The 15,287-nt window shown below is 35.4% G+C and overlaps 1 pseudogene; it reads left to right on the plus strand.

Moving 5' to 3' along the window:
- The first annotated feature begins 9,301 nt into the window (after positions 1-9,301).
- On the plus strand, positions 9,302-10,168 carry LOC118844736 (annotated as a pseudogene).
- The last annotated feature ends 5,119 nt before the right edge of the window (positions 10,169-15,287 follow it).

The following is a 15,287-nucleotide window of genomic DNA, read 5'->3' on the forward strand; positions in this document are numbered from 1 at the left end:
CAGTTAATAAATGACAACTGGCCAAAGGTTATGAACAGGCAGTTTTTAGAAGAAAACATCAAAGCTATCTATAGTCATGTGAAAAAATACTTTAAATCACAATTGATTAGAGAAGTGAAAATTAAAATAATTTCAGATACCACCTCACACCTATCAAAAATGGCAAATGCTGGGGCAGCTAGAATACCAGCCCTGGAGTCAGGAGGACCTGAGTTCAAATCTGGCCTCAGACACTTGACACACTTACTAGCTGTGTGACCTTGGACAAGTCACTTAACCCCAACTGCCCTGCCTCCCCTCCCTGCAAACACGCGCAGGCGCGCGTGCACACACACACACACACACACACACACACACAAAAGAAATGGCAAATGCTGGAGGGGATGAAGGAAAATAAGTACACTAATAAACTCTTTAATCAACTTGGGAACTGGCCCAACCGTTCTGGAAAATAATTAGGAACTATGCCCAAAAGGCATACAAAACTGTGCATACCCTTTGACTGTATAATACCACTTAGAGTTCAATACCCCAACTAGATCAAAGAAAACAAAAAAGGATCTATGGGTACAAAAATATTTATAGTAGGCCTTTTTGTGGTGGCAAAGTATTGGAAGTTGAGTGGATGCCCATCAATAGGTGAATGACTAAAGAAGGTTTGGTACATAATTGTGATGGAACATTATTTTGTTATAAGAAGTGTTTGGAGAGGGGTATCAAAAACATGGCTATATAATCTAATGCAAAGTGAAATGAATAAAACTGGGAGATCAAAGACTATTCCCAAAGACTCAAAAGAAAAAAATCTGTCCCAGAGAGAGAACCGAGGAACTCAGAGTACAAACTAAAGTGTCATTTTCTCTCTCTTTTCTTTTGCTTTTTTGTGATATGGTTGTTTTGGATGATTTCACACATATAATGATGTCATATTGTTTGCCTTCTCAGTGGCTGGGGTAGCAGTGAGAGGAGGGAGAAAATTTGGAACTCAATATTAGAAAGAAAATAATGTTTAAAATAATTTTTTTTCTTTTTTTTTAAAATTTATTTATTTAACATATTTGGTTTTCAGCATCGATTTTCACAACAGTTTGAATTACAAATTTTCTCCCCATTTCCACCCTCCCCTCCACTCCAAAATGGCATATATTCTGGTTGCTCTGTTCCCCAGTCAGCCCTCCCTTCTATCACCCCCCTCCCTTCTCATCCCCTTTTCCCTTCCTTTCTTGTAGGGCAAGATAAATTTCTACGCCCCATTGCCTGTGTATCTTATTTTTTAGTTCCATGCAAAAACTTTTTTTTTTGTGTTTGAACATCTGATTTTAAAACTTTGAGTTCCAAATTCTCTCCCCTCTTCCCTTCCCACCCACCCTCCCCAAGAAGTCGAGCAATTCAACCTAGACCACACATGTATCATTATGTATAACCCTTCCACAATACTCATGCTGTGAAAGGCTAACTACATTTTGCTCCCTCCCAACCCATCCCGCTTTATTGAATTTTCTCCCTTGACCCTGTCCCCTTTCCAAAGTGTTTGTTTTGATTACCTCCACCCCCATCTGCCCTCCCCTCCATCATCCCCCCCCTTTTATTTTTTTTTATCTTCCTCCCTCTTCCTTCCTGTGGGGTAAGACACCCAACTGAGTATGTATGGTATTCCCTCCTCAGGCCAAATCTGATGAGAGCAAGGTTCACTCATTCTCCCCTCACCTGCCCTCTCCCCTCCTCCCACAGAACTGCTTCCTCTTGCCACCTTTATGCAAGATAATCTACCCCATTCTATCTCTCCCTATCTCCCTCTCTCAGTATGTTGCTCTCTCATCCCTTAATTTCATTTTATTTCTTTTAGATATCTTCCCTTCATCTTCAACTCACCCTGTGTCTGCTCTCTCTCTTTTACATATATATGTGTGTATATATATATATATAAAACACATATATATATACACACATACATACACATACATACATATACACATAGATATATACATACATACACATTCACTTATATGTATACATAAACATATATATATGCATATTCCCTTCAACTACCCTAATAAAATAAATTTTAAAAATTAAAATTTAAAAATTAAAAGTAAAAAAGAATGACACCAAAAAACAATATCTATTGTGGATACAAGTAGAATCTATTTGAAACGAGATAAACCATTCAAAAGGTAAAAAAAAAATGCATCAGAAAATAAAGTGTTTCATTTTTTAGTATTTGTGTTAAGTTGCTTCTGCCTCATTAGGGGCATAAAAGAAGAACTTCCAGTAAGTTGAGCGGATCATTTTGAAAGGTTTTGTGGGGGAGAAAAATAAGGAAAATGATCCCACAATAGAAATTATAGCGGGATTGTTATTGTATAGAAAACCCAAGCCATCACAGATACAAGTTGCTTGTTGTCTCTGGGATTCAGTTTTCTCATCTGTAAAATAAGGGGCTTATTAAAGATAGTATCTGACATAATTTGCAACTCTAAATCTACGATCCATAGAAACAAAACTCTTCATAGCATCACCTTTCGTGGTAGCAAAGAATTGTAAGGAAAATAGGTGCCCATTAACTAAGGAAGGCTGCACAGGGCCTCATTATATTCTACAGAATAATAAATTACAAAGGAGAGAGGAAGCATATGTAATTCTTTGGTTTATGGAAGGCAACGGCTGAGTTATAGCCCCTGGTCCATCTGCCCCTCTTTGAGGGGCAATATGCTTTACTGGTATGAGAATCCTCCAGGGGAGGCAGCTCAGATAATGCCTGTGTTCCTCACCCCTTGTGTGCATTTTATGCCCCACAATTTGTTTTGGTGCAAGGCACAGTGAATGAAAAGAGCAATCAATTTGGAATCAGAAGACATGAATTTGAATTTCAATTCTGCCAAATACTGCCTATGTGACATTTACTGACTTTCTTCTAATTTGAGTTTCAATTTTCCCATCTCTAAAATGAGGGGATTGTTCTGCATGATTTCTAAGTTATTTTTCATATCTAAACCAAAGAGACAATTCTAAGCAGAGATGGAATGATTCAGAAGTCTTGTCTAACACTGATAGCATCGGTTCAACATATTAGACCCTTGCCTAAAAGAACTTCCAAGATTAAGCTGTGCCTGAGAAAACCTACTTGGATAGAGGCATTCCTGCATTTGATTACATGTTTGTGCAATTAAAAAAAAAGTTGAACGTTAACTTCAGTAACTATCTGGTCATGAAAAAGATTCTGACAAATCTTTTTCCATAATGAAAATGAAATGATGCAAACTTAACCTTCTCTTCGGTCTTACATGAAAGTGGCAGCTAGAAATTTATATTCCTAGAGAATGTCTGTTTAATGCCTCTTCTCAAGTTCCCTAGCTAAGACAAATATTTATATCTATATCAAGTCACAGCTGAAATACTATGTTGTCATGTTAGGTAAACTGCAGAAAAGTAAGAATGTAAATAAGAAGAAATCTATTGTTGGAAAGAAGCAATATCAGCAGCAAGGGGAAGATTACAGTTGATGGACAGGACTACTTGTCAGGTTAATAAGCAAAAAGGAAAAGGCACCATTTCAAGAAATGTAGCTCTCCATTACTATACAACAGAACAGTTCTAAAATTCCCATGTTATTACAAATTTTCCATTCCAGTTCAATATGAAATAGTAGAAGAATATTATTTAAACTATCATTCATTCCACAAACATCTGTTAAGGGTTTACTGCATTAAAAAGTTTACTATGTGCTAGGAAATTATCCAATTCCATTTTTCCTATATGTTGAGCAATTTAGAAGACTTTGGAGGTTTTGCAAAATTTCAGCTCCTTCCAAAACTAGCCTTTGGAAGCTGAATTGTAATCACAGCTACGAGGGGTAGGTAGGCTAAGAGTGACACCCAAAGATTTTTTTTCTCCAGAATGTGTTTACAGGTATATTTGTAAAGAGAATGGTAAAGATTCTATTCTCTATTCTATTACATCCCATTCCACAAATATTTATTGAGTCTTTCTGTTGGCAAGTCACTGATAGGTGATGATCCAGATACAAGAGACAAGTAACACACAATTCTTTCTCTCTACGAGTTTATAATCCACTTGATATAATTCATGTATGAATACAACTATGATACAAGGTATTATATGATAGATGTATAAAAGAAGGTTGAAAGGAAACAGATAATGACAGCAATTAGTTTGAGGGTTATAAAATATAGAATAATTGACTTTTTGTTGTTCAATTGTTTCAGTTGTATCCAACTCTTCTTGATTCCATTTGGGATTTTCTTGGCAAATACACTGGAGTAGTTTGCCATTTTCTTCTACTCTAACCCAAATACTTCATTCTATAAAAATTGGGGCACAGGGAGGTAAAGTGATATGTAAGTTTACCCAGTTGTAATCAGCAAAAAGAAATTTAAACTTAGTTACCATATCTGAGTGCTTTGTATACTCCAGAACTTTAAATGAGGACATTTATTTTATTCCTACTTTATTCCAATGAATAAATGTGGTAGGGATAATCAAAATATGCCCTATTACTACCAACTGTTCTTTGTTGTGGAAAAATGGACCTATATTCAGTGTTTCTTTTGTAACTGATCTTCAAACGTTCCTGCTTTGAATTCCAGGACATGAGGTATAGGAGGGTCCTTTTTGAGACCACATCATCTTTGTGAAAAAAAGAGTTGTATGAGATGAATGCATATTCCCTCTAGCTTTTATTTCTTTGGCCACATGCTTGCATGAAATCACAAATTAATTATGTAAAAGATTTAGGAATGAAAAAGGACATATCTTTCTTACTTATATGGGTAGTATAATGAGTTGTCACCCCTACAAATACTCCTACTGCAATTTGTATTAGGCCCATTTTGGGGTTTAGCTCAAGAGGATGTCTTTAAACTTTCTATATCTTAAAAACATATCCATTAACAAAAATACGTCTTGGTGTCAAGAAGATGAGTATTTCTGCAAAGGCATGTAACAAATCAGTTTCTATAGTACCTTGTATATAACAGGTGCTCAATAAATGAAGAAGCCTCTGTCCTCATCGAACTTCCATTCTACATGGGGCCACAACCATGTGAAGGTTTAAAATTATGCAAGAAATAAATAAAAGATCAAGGAATTATAGAAATATATCACAAGGCAGAGAATGAGTATGAAAAGAAATTAAAGTGATTATAAAAGCTCAAAGGAAGCCTGGCTGGAATCCTTGGAAGTATTCATGGAGTAGGTCAGGGAGGAGGAAAGAAGGGAAAATGGCCAGCCAAGTTAAGAGAAAGTGATCTTCAGAAGGATGGGTAGAATTTGGATGAGAGGAGAGAAAGGAAGAAGTTATTTCAAATGAGGGAGAAGCATAACAAGGAAACAATATGCTTAGGGGACAGTGAAAGGATCTTATTGAATGAAAAGGAAAGTTTGAGAAGGCAAGCAGCTCAGGAAAGGTAGGTAGAGGCCAATTTTTTGGTGGTCCTGGGTGGGGGCAGGTGCACATTAAAGAAATTGATTAACACACTTTGAAATTATTCCTTTCTGCCACTTGAGGACATCTAGAAAATGTCTGCTTTTCTTGTGTCTGACTGTTATGTATGGGAATATTTAGAGAAAGAAATCCATGAGACAAAGCATGTATCTTGACAGGGATTTTAATCTTCTTTTAAAAACCTTGATGTGTATATTTCAGGATTTCCTTTATCCTTTGCTTATTCTGATATCAGAAGTTTTTTTTTCCTCTAATAATCTATCACTTATCATCCTTTGTTGTGATAGTTGCTTTGGAAATGACTAGTAAGGAAAATTAAGTATCTGAATGCTATTATGAGGATATATTTTACTGCCTCTTTTTTATATCTCATTCAAGAATGTTTAATTAGTAGATGGGTCCATCAAAAAGTAGTCTCTAGATTATGGATTGTTTCAAAATGCTCTGTCCTGTTTGTTATCAATGACAGCTTCAACATCAGCAGGTTGGTCATTGTGACACCTAGGATACATAGTGTAAAAAAGTTGATGACATATTTCGATGCCCTTTATAAGCATTCTTAAAGCAGACACTCAACATTTAATGAACAATTTCCCTTTACATAGAAGGATCCCCCCTTCTTCCTGCAGTTTTGTTAGAACCCATTTGAAAACTATAGTACTCAATCATGTCAGATACAATAGATTCTATCCTTGACATACTGCCAGTCTTGCTTTCCTTTCTTTTTTTAATTTCAACTACATCATACTCTAGAGAAAGAAATTAACAAGGGAACAGGCATGTGCGAAAGGCAAATGTATGTGTATGAAGCAGATGTGTGCACACAAATCATCAGGAAAGAACCATTTGCATTAGCCTGCACCATGTTTCTTCAATAACAATATTGTCGTCCATTAAATTCCTCCTCCTGAGTCTCATCATAGTGTTCTGAAAGGGTCTATCAGAAGCATGCCCTATATACTTTGCAAGGTCTTAAGCAAGATGGAAAGAGTGAATATGAAACAAACCACAGATTTCTCTTTTGTTGTCTATGGAACATCCTAGCTAAATTCAGAAAGGCTTATCACTTGAAATGGGCCATCAGGGAATTTAATTTTTATTTCTCAACCACATGTCAAGAAACCATGTTGCACAAGTATGAACATATCTTAATTAGAGGAGAGTCCTTGAAGATAAAAGATACAAACTTTGTTAAGTCTCCTGGGTCAATAAATGTAAATACTTTCTCTTTTTTCTTTTTTAATTTATTATTTATTTCTTACATTCTTTTTTTTTTAAAGAATTCACCAATCACTTACTGAAAGAGATATCCCAGATCTCCTAGGTAAAGGAGAAAATGTTATATGTATCCAGAAAAAAAATCAAATATCACAGAGCCATAGCCACAATCATACAAGATTTAGTAGCTTCCATGTTACAGAAGCAGAGGGCTTGGAATATGATATTCTGGAAAATAAAAAAGCCTGGGATTACAACCAAGAATAGCCTACCCAGCAAAACTGAGTATAGACATTTAATGAAATAGAGGAATTCTGAGCAATTCCAATGAAAAGACCAGAGATGAATTTAAAATGGCTTTCAAATACAAGACTCAAAAGAAACATAGAAAGGTAAACATGAAATCAAAAGGTACTCAAAAAGTATAAACTGTTGACCTTTCTACATGGGAGGATGTTGTGTGTATCTCCTAAGAACTGTACCATTATTCATTATTATGGCAGTTAGAGAGATTCTACATAGAAAGAAGGTGCAACAGTGAGTCGATTATGTTGGGATGATGTTAAAAAATGATAAGTAAGAAAGAGGGATGCATTGAAAAAATGAGGAGAGGGAGAATGAGAAAAAATTATCTCACATAAAAGAGGTGCACAAGGAAAAACTTTTATAGAAAGGAAATGGAGGAGGTAGGCAGTGCTTAAACCTCACTCAAATCACAAAAGAGAGGGAAGTGTCTGTGTGTGTGTGTGTGTGTGTATACAGACTTACTTGGTAACAGAAAACTATCTTGCCCCATACGGACATAGGGGAGGTAGGGAATAAAAGAAAAGGGGAATAATAAAAGGAAGGGCAGATAAAAGAAGGTAGTAATTAGAAGCAAAACCTGTGTTGGATGAGGAATAGGGTAAAAAGAGAGAGGATAAACAAAAGAAAATTGGATGAAAAAATGCACAGTTAGTAATCATAACTGTGAATATGAATGGGATGAACTCTTCCACAAAATAGTAGTACTGGATAGCAGAGGGTATTAGAAACCAGAATCCAAAAGAAACACTTAAAAGAAAGAGACATGTGCAGAGTTAAAATAGGGGCTGGAGTGTCATCTACTGTAATTCAGCTGAAGTAAAAAAAAAAAAATGCATGGATAGTAGTCATGTTCTCAGACAATGCAAAAGCAAAAAAAAAAAAATACCAATTATAAAGAATTAAAAGGGAAACCAAGTCTTACTGAAAGGAACCACAGATAATGAAGTAATATCAATTTTAAACATATGCACCAAATAGCATAGCATCCAAATACTTAAAGGAAAAGTTAATAAATTATAGTGGGAAATACTCAAAATCTATACTCATGATGGACCCCAACCTACCCCTCTTGGAGGTAGATAAATCTAAACATAAAAAATAAGAAAGAAGTCAAGACAATTAAAAGAATATTAAGAAGTTAGATAGCTAGAAGATAGATTTCTCTGGAGAAAACTGAAAGGGAAAAGAAAGAAGTATTCCTTTTTCTCAGTTCTACATGGCACTATACAAAAAAAAAAAAAATTGACCACACATTAGGGCATTAAAAACCTCACAACCAAATGCCAAAGAGCAGAAATATTAAATGTGCTCTTTTCAGAACATAATGCAATAAAAATTACATTTAATAAAGAGCTATGGAAACATTATTAAAGACTAATTTGAAAAGAAATAATCTAATCCCAAAAAATGAATGCTTAGCACTAGGCCTGGAATCAGGAGGACCTGAGTTCAAATCCAGTCTTGGACACTTGACACTAGCTAAGTGAGCCTGGGCAAGTCATTTAACCCCTATTGTCTTGCCAAAAAAAAAGTCGCTTAAAGAACAAATCATAGAAACAATAATTTCATTAAAGAGAATGACAAAAATGAGACAACACTACAAAATCTGTGGGACGCAGCCAAAGCAGTACTTAGGGGAAAATTTATATCTCTAAATCTATATCAAGAAAAAGAAGAGTAGACGAATGAATTGGGAATAAAAATAAGTTAGAAAAAGAAGAAATTAAAAATTCCTAATTAAATACGAAATTACTGAAAATCAAAGGAGAGATTGATAAAATTGAAAATAAAACCATTGAATTAATAAGACTTGATGTTTTTATGAGAAAAATCAATAAAATAGATAAATAATTGGCTAACTTGATTTAAAAAGAATAAAACCAAATTACCAGTCTCAAAAATGAAAAGGGTGAATTTGCAGCCAAAGTAGATAAAATTAAAGCAGTTATTAGGAGCTATTTTACTCAACTCTATGCCAATTAGAATGACAATCTAAATTAAGCGGATGAATATTTAAGAAAATATAGTTCACCATATTAACAGAAGAGGAAATAGAATACTCAGATAATGGTACCTTTGAAAAAAAAATAATTTAAACAACCCATAAATGAGCTCTTTAAGGGAAAAAAAAAAAAAGGAACAAATGAATTTACAAGTTATTTTTACCAAACATTTAAAGGGCACTTAATTCTAATTTTACATAAACTGTTTGGAAAAAAATAGGTAAAGTGGCTTCCCCGGGTAGTCCTCTCTCCTTGGTCCAGAAGCCGGTAGTGCTGTGGCCTCAGCTACCTGCAGACTCCTCCTGCCAACATGGTGGGAGTGAAGGTGGTCGGGAACTACCCGAATTTCCAGCCGGAACTGAGCGGCGCGGGCTCCAGACTCACCTTGGTCAAGTTCACCATGAGAGGTGGCGGACCATGTTTACGGATAGCACCTACTTTAAATGCTCTGAGCAGTAAGTATCCACAGGCAATGTTTTTGGAAGAAGATGTACATCAGTGCCGTGGCACAGCTGCCACCAACAATACATCAGCAAGACCCACATTTCTCTTTTTTCGAAACAATGTGTGAATCGACCAGTATCAAGGAGCAGATGCTGCACGATTAGAAGAAAAAATTAAACAAGACTTAGAAAACTATCCTGGAAACAATGAAGACACGGATATCTCCAAAGGCTATATGGATTTAATGCCCTTTATTAACAAAACTGGATGTAAATGTCTTAATGAAAGTACTGAGTGTGTATTTGATAACTGTTTAAGCAAAAACCCTTCCTTCTTGGAATCTGACTGTGATGAACTGCTGCTTATTACTGTGGCTTTCAATTAGCCTGTTAAGCTTTATTCCATGAAATTTCAAGGGCCGGATAATGGTCAGGGTCCTACATATATAAAAATCTTTATCAACTTACCCTGGCCTATGAATTTTGAAGAGGCAGAAAGAAGTGAACCAACTCAAGCCCTGGAACTAACACAAGATAATATTAAAGATGGTATTGTCCAACTTCATTATGTTAAATTCCAAAATGTTAACAGTGTAACTTTATTTGTTCAGTCCAATCAAAGTGAAGAAGAAACAATAAGAATTTCATATTTCACATTTATTGGTACTCCAGTTCAAGCAGCAAATATGAATGACTTCAAACGAGTAGCTGGTAAGAAAGGAGAAGGCCATTAAGATTCAGAAGACACTGGTAAGATTTTATTGTAATCAGAATGGATCTTCACTTTATCTACAACTCCTGAATGATTTCGTGACACTAGCCAGAGGCTGTCAATCTTTTAATGCCATTACCAATAAATAATTGCTTTTGTTCAGATGGTTTCACTAGTGTTTCTATTGTAATCTTGATACATGTATTTGTAAATAAGAGTCATTACTTTTGCCAAAAAAAATAGGTAAGGAAGGAATCCCACAAATTCCTCTGTGACACAAATATGGTTTTGATGCAGAAAACAGGGAAAGCAAAAATACAGAAAGAAAGCTATAGACCAGTTCCCTTAATGAATATTGATATGAATATTTAAAATAAAATACTAGCAAGTAGATTGCTTCAATATATCATTAAGATCATACTATGACCAGGTGGGATTCATATTCAGTAATGCAGGCCTGGTTCAATATTAGGAAAAGAATCAGCGTAATTTACTATGTCAATAACAAAAACAACAAAAAGCATATGAGTATATCAATAAGTGCATTTTTTTGCCCTTTTTATTTCTAATTTGGAAATGTTTTGAATGACTTCACATGTATCTTTCTTGTTTTTAATGGGTGGTGGAGGGGCATTAGAAAGGGAGAGAATTCAGAACTAAATTTTTTTTAAAGTTAAAATTAAAACAAAAAACAAAAAAGAGTCAATAATAGGATTATCAATTATAAATGAACCCTCAAGCTTTACAATTTTAATGTCATTGTTTTATTCTCCCTACTTCCTCTCCTGCTTTATAATCAGTTGTGAAGTTTGTAGTTCAAAGGCTTAGAAGTTAAAAGATCTTAAAGACCATGCAGTCTAACACCTTCATTTTACAGATGAGAAATCTGAGGCCTGGGGAAGAAAAGTTATTTGCTCAAGTTTACATAGGTAGTATTTAAAGGGGCTATAATCTATTGGTATTTTCACTGTTACCCTGTCTCTTGTCAATTTTTACCGATAATAATAGTAATAATAATAATACATAGCTATCATTTATATATTACTTAGTGTTTATAAAGATGTTTACAGAAATCATTTCATTTTATCCTCACAACAACCATAGGAGGAAGATATTATTTCTACCCCTGTTTTATAGATGAGGAAACTGAGTCATGCAGAATTCAAGTAACTTGCCCCAGGGTTAACACTACTAAGTATTGGAGGCCAAATCTGAACTTAGGTCTTCTTGATTAGAGGTGCATCACTCTATCCAATGTACCATTTACCGACCTCATATATGACACAAGATTTTTTGTCTCTATTTCTTTATCTGAATTAGTGTAGTCACTACTCTAATTCAAGGGCAGTGACTACATTATCTCTCAACTGAGTTGTTACAATTATCAGCTTGGTTCTAATATCTGCCCTCTCTAATCCATCCTCTACACGATGCCAAAGTATCTTGCATAAAGAACAAATGACCATGTCATCCTCCTACTCGGGAAGCTTTTGGAATCAACTCACATAATACCTCCCATGTATGTTCTTTCCTGATCCTCTAACACCACTTCTTTTTAGTGCTCTCTACTAAAATTACCTATATTTATTTTGAATTTACTACTCTGTGTGCAAGCTGCTTGTCATATGGTAAATTGTAAACACCTTGAAGACAGAGACTGTATGGAGTATACCAAGTGCCTAGCACATAGATGCTGCTTAACAAATAAATGTCAATATTGAGTGAGATGAGTTAAGATGAATTTAAACAAAATGAATCAAAGTAGAAAGCAGATATGGAGGTTTTGGATCCAGGGGAGAAATGGAAGCTTGAATTCTGTAATCATAAAAGGACACATATTTATCAGAGGCTAGACAGAGTAACAACATGGAGCATGGAACTGACAAGAAATGATAAAAGTGCAATCATGTTGAAATTCAAATAATTCTCTTTTAAGAAGGAGTGAGATCAGATGATCCAAAATGGCAGAAGTAGATAAGGCCATGAAACCTTTTCATCTTGAGATGGCCAAGTCTAATCTGACTCAAGTGAGTTGTGATGGAAAGTCATTATCACTAATGGTTACCTTTAAGATTGCCTGTCTCCTTTTGTTTCATCACCTTGGCTAAGAATAATAAGCATGTTTATTTTGATAGACACAACTTCTGAGCTCTATAAAACTAGACCAAAGACTTTCTTAGAAGATGTCACAAGTAGTCTAACATGGTTACTCCAAGTTAGGTCAAATTAGATGCTTTCTGTTCTTTCAGAGTTGCAATTAGGTGACATAAGAAATGAATTGGCTAGTTCTCCACATATTAAACTAATTTAAAAACTGAGTCAAATAAGTCTTGAGAATGAATAAGCATGAATGCTCCAATTTTAGTATTGGTATTATTACTTCATACCTATTAATCACTTAGATGATTAGACTTGGCAGTCCACTACAGATTTCCTTCCAAGCTGATCTTGAAAAATCACTATCACTACTAGTAGCCATATGACCTTTTTATAGCCATCTAATGGGAATATTAATCTCGCAAATTTATCTTTACACAAGAATAACATAAGAAAATACATAAAATTCTTTACTAAAATCTAGGTAAATTATATTTTTACCATTCTCTTATCAATCAATAAATATTTATCAAGTACCTACTGTGTAACAGGCACCATACTAAACACTGGGAATACCTTTTGAAAGAAACAAAAGACAGTACTACCTGCCATTAAGGAGCTCACAATCCAATGTGATTCATTAATATTTGCCTTTATTTGTTTTGTATAATGGGTTAGCTTGGCAGGAAGTTCTTGATTAAGTAGCATTGACTGTGACTACCACTTCCTTTTCTAAACATGTCCTATTAACCACTTCTAAAATGGGTATCCCTCAGAGTTCTATCCTAGAGCTTCTTCTCCATCTATATACTACTTCACTTGATGATCTCATCAGCTCCCATGTATTTTAATAAAGATCTCCATGCTAATCACTCCCAAATCTACCTATCCTTTCCCAAACTCTTCACTGACTTCTAATCTCAAATTTCCAATTGTGTTTCAGACATTTTGAACTGCATATCCAGTGCACATCCATAACAACAATGTTACTAGCAGCCGCTGTGGAGGCATAAGACCAAAAACACCAGCACGCAGGAGGGCTGCTAGCACAGTTTCTTTGATTTGCTTTTCTAAGGAAAACAACTTTAAGGAGTTTACAATCTCACTTTAATTAAACATACATATATCATTCACTTAGTTCAGGGGGTAAAGTCAGCACCTTGAACTTCAGAGAAAACACAAACAGAAATTACAAGCAGAAAATAGATATAAATATATATATATATATTGCGGAATGCGATATTCCGGAGGTCAATGGAGCTAGGATTAAAACCTAGAATCACCTACCCAGCAAAACTGAGTATCATGTTCCAAGGCAAAATATGGACTTTCAATAAAATGGAGGACTTTCAAGCTTTCTCAGTGAAAAGACCAGAACTGAATAGAAAATTTGACTTTCAAACACAAGAATCAAGAGAAGCATGAAAAGGTAATCAAGAAACGGAAATTGCAAGGGACTTACTAAAGTTGAACTGTTTTGTTTACATTCCTACATGGAAAGATGATGAGTATGATTCATGAGACCTCAGTATTAGGGTAGTTGAAGGGAATATGCATATATATGTATGCATATATATATGTTTATGTATATATATAAGTAAATGTGTATGTATGCATGTATCTATGTGTATATGTATGTATGTGTATGTATGTGTATATATATATATGTAAAAGAAAGAGAGCAGACACAGGGTGAGTTGAGGATGAAGGGAAGATAGCTAAAAGAAATAAAATGAAATTAAGGGATGAGAGAGTAACTTACTGAGAGAGGGAGATAGGGAGAGATAGAATGGGGTGGATTATCTCCCATAAAGGTGGCAAGAGGAAGCAGTTCTAGGAGAGGAGGGGAGTGGGCAGGTGAGGAGGGAATGAGTGAACCTTGCTCTCATCAGATTTGGCCTGAGGGGGAATACCATACATACTCAGTTGGGTATCTTACCCCACAGGAAAGAAGAGGGAGGAAGATAAAAAAAAAAAATAAAAGGCAGGGGGATGATGGAGTGGAGGGCAGATGGGGGTGGAGGTAATCAAAACAAACACTTTGGAAAGGGGACAGGGTCAAGGAAGAAAATTCAATAAAGCGGGATGGGTTGGGAAGGAGCAAAATATAGTTAGCCTTTCACAACATGAATATTGTGGAAGGGTTATACATAATAATACATGTGTGGCCTAGGTTGAATTGCTCAACTTCTTAGGGAGGGTGGGTGGGAAGGGAAGAGGGAAGGGAATTTGGAACTCAAAGTTTTAAAATCAGATGTTCAAAAACAAAAAAACTTTTTGTATGCAACTAAAAAATAAGATACACAGGCAATGGGGCGTAGAAATTTATCTTGCCCTACAAGAAAGGAAGGGAAAAGGGGATGAGAGGGGAGGGGGGTGATAGAGGGGAGGGCTGACTGGGGAACAGGGCAGAATATACGCCATCTTGGAGTGGGGGGGGAGGGCAGAAATGGGGAGAAAATTTGTAATTCAAACTGTTGTGAAAATCAATGCTGAAAACCAAATATGTTAAATAAATAAATTGCATTAAAAAAAATATATAAAAAAATATTAAAAAAAAAACTCTCTAAAAAAAAAAAAAAAAAAAAAAAAAATATATATATATATATATATATATATTTTGAGAGAGAGAGAGAGAGAGAGAGAGAGAGAGAGAGAGAGAGAGAGAGCGCAAATAACACAAATCAGCAGACAGGGACTTCTAGCTGTCTATGCATAGCAATACATACATAGTTACTAGAGAGAGAAGCACCAACATCTGGGTTTTCAAAGCCTGGGGGCTCCCTAATGGCTACCCAGAGTCTTGTCTAGCCAAATCACATGAACACTATTCCAATGAGTGACCCCTAGAGCAGAATGCTAACCTCTGAGTATATATATATGCATATGATTCTTCAGGTCTTCAGGGACAGAGGGCATCACAACCATGTGACTCAAACTCATGTGTCTTAGGCTTTCTTGTGACTTAAGCAGGTCATCAAAGACTCTTGATTCAATCAAAGGCAAGGCTCAATCAAAAGCACTTGATTGCCTTAGTGCTGAGA

This window comes from Trichosurus vulpecula, chromosome 3 (genome assembly GCF_011100635.1).
Source record: "Trichosurus vulpecula isolate mTriVul1 chromosome 3, mTriVul1.pri, whole genome shotgun sequence".
Taxonomy (NCBI): Eukaryota; Metazoa; Chordata; class Mammalia; order Diprotodontia; family Phalangeridae; genus Trichosurus; species Trichosurus vulpecula.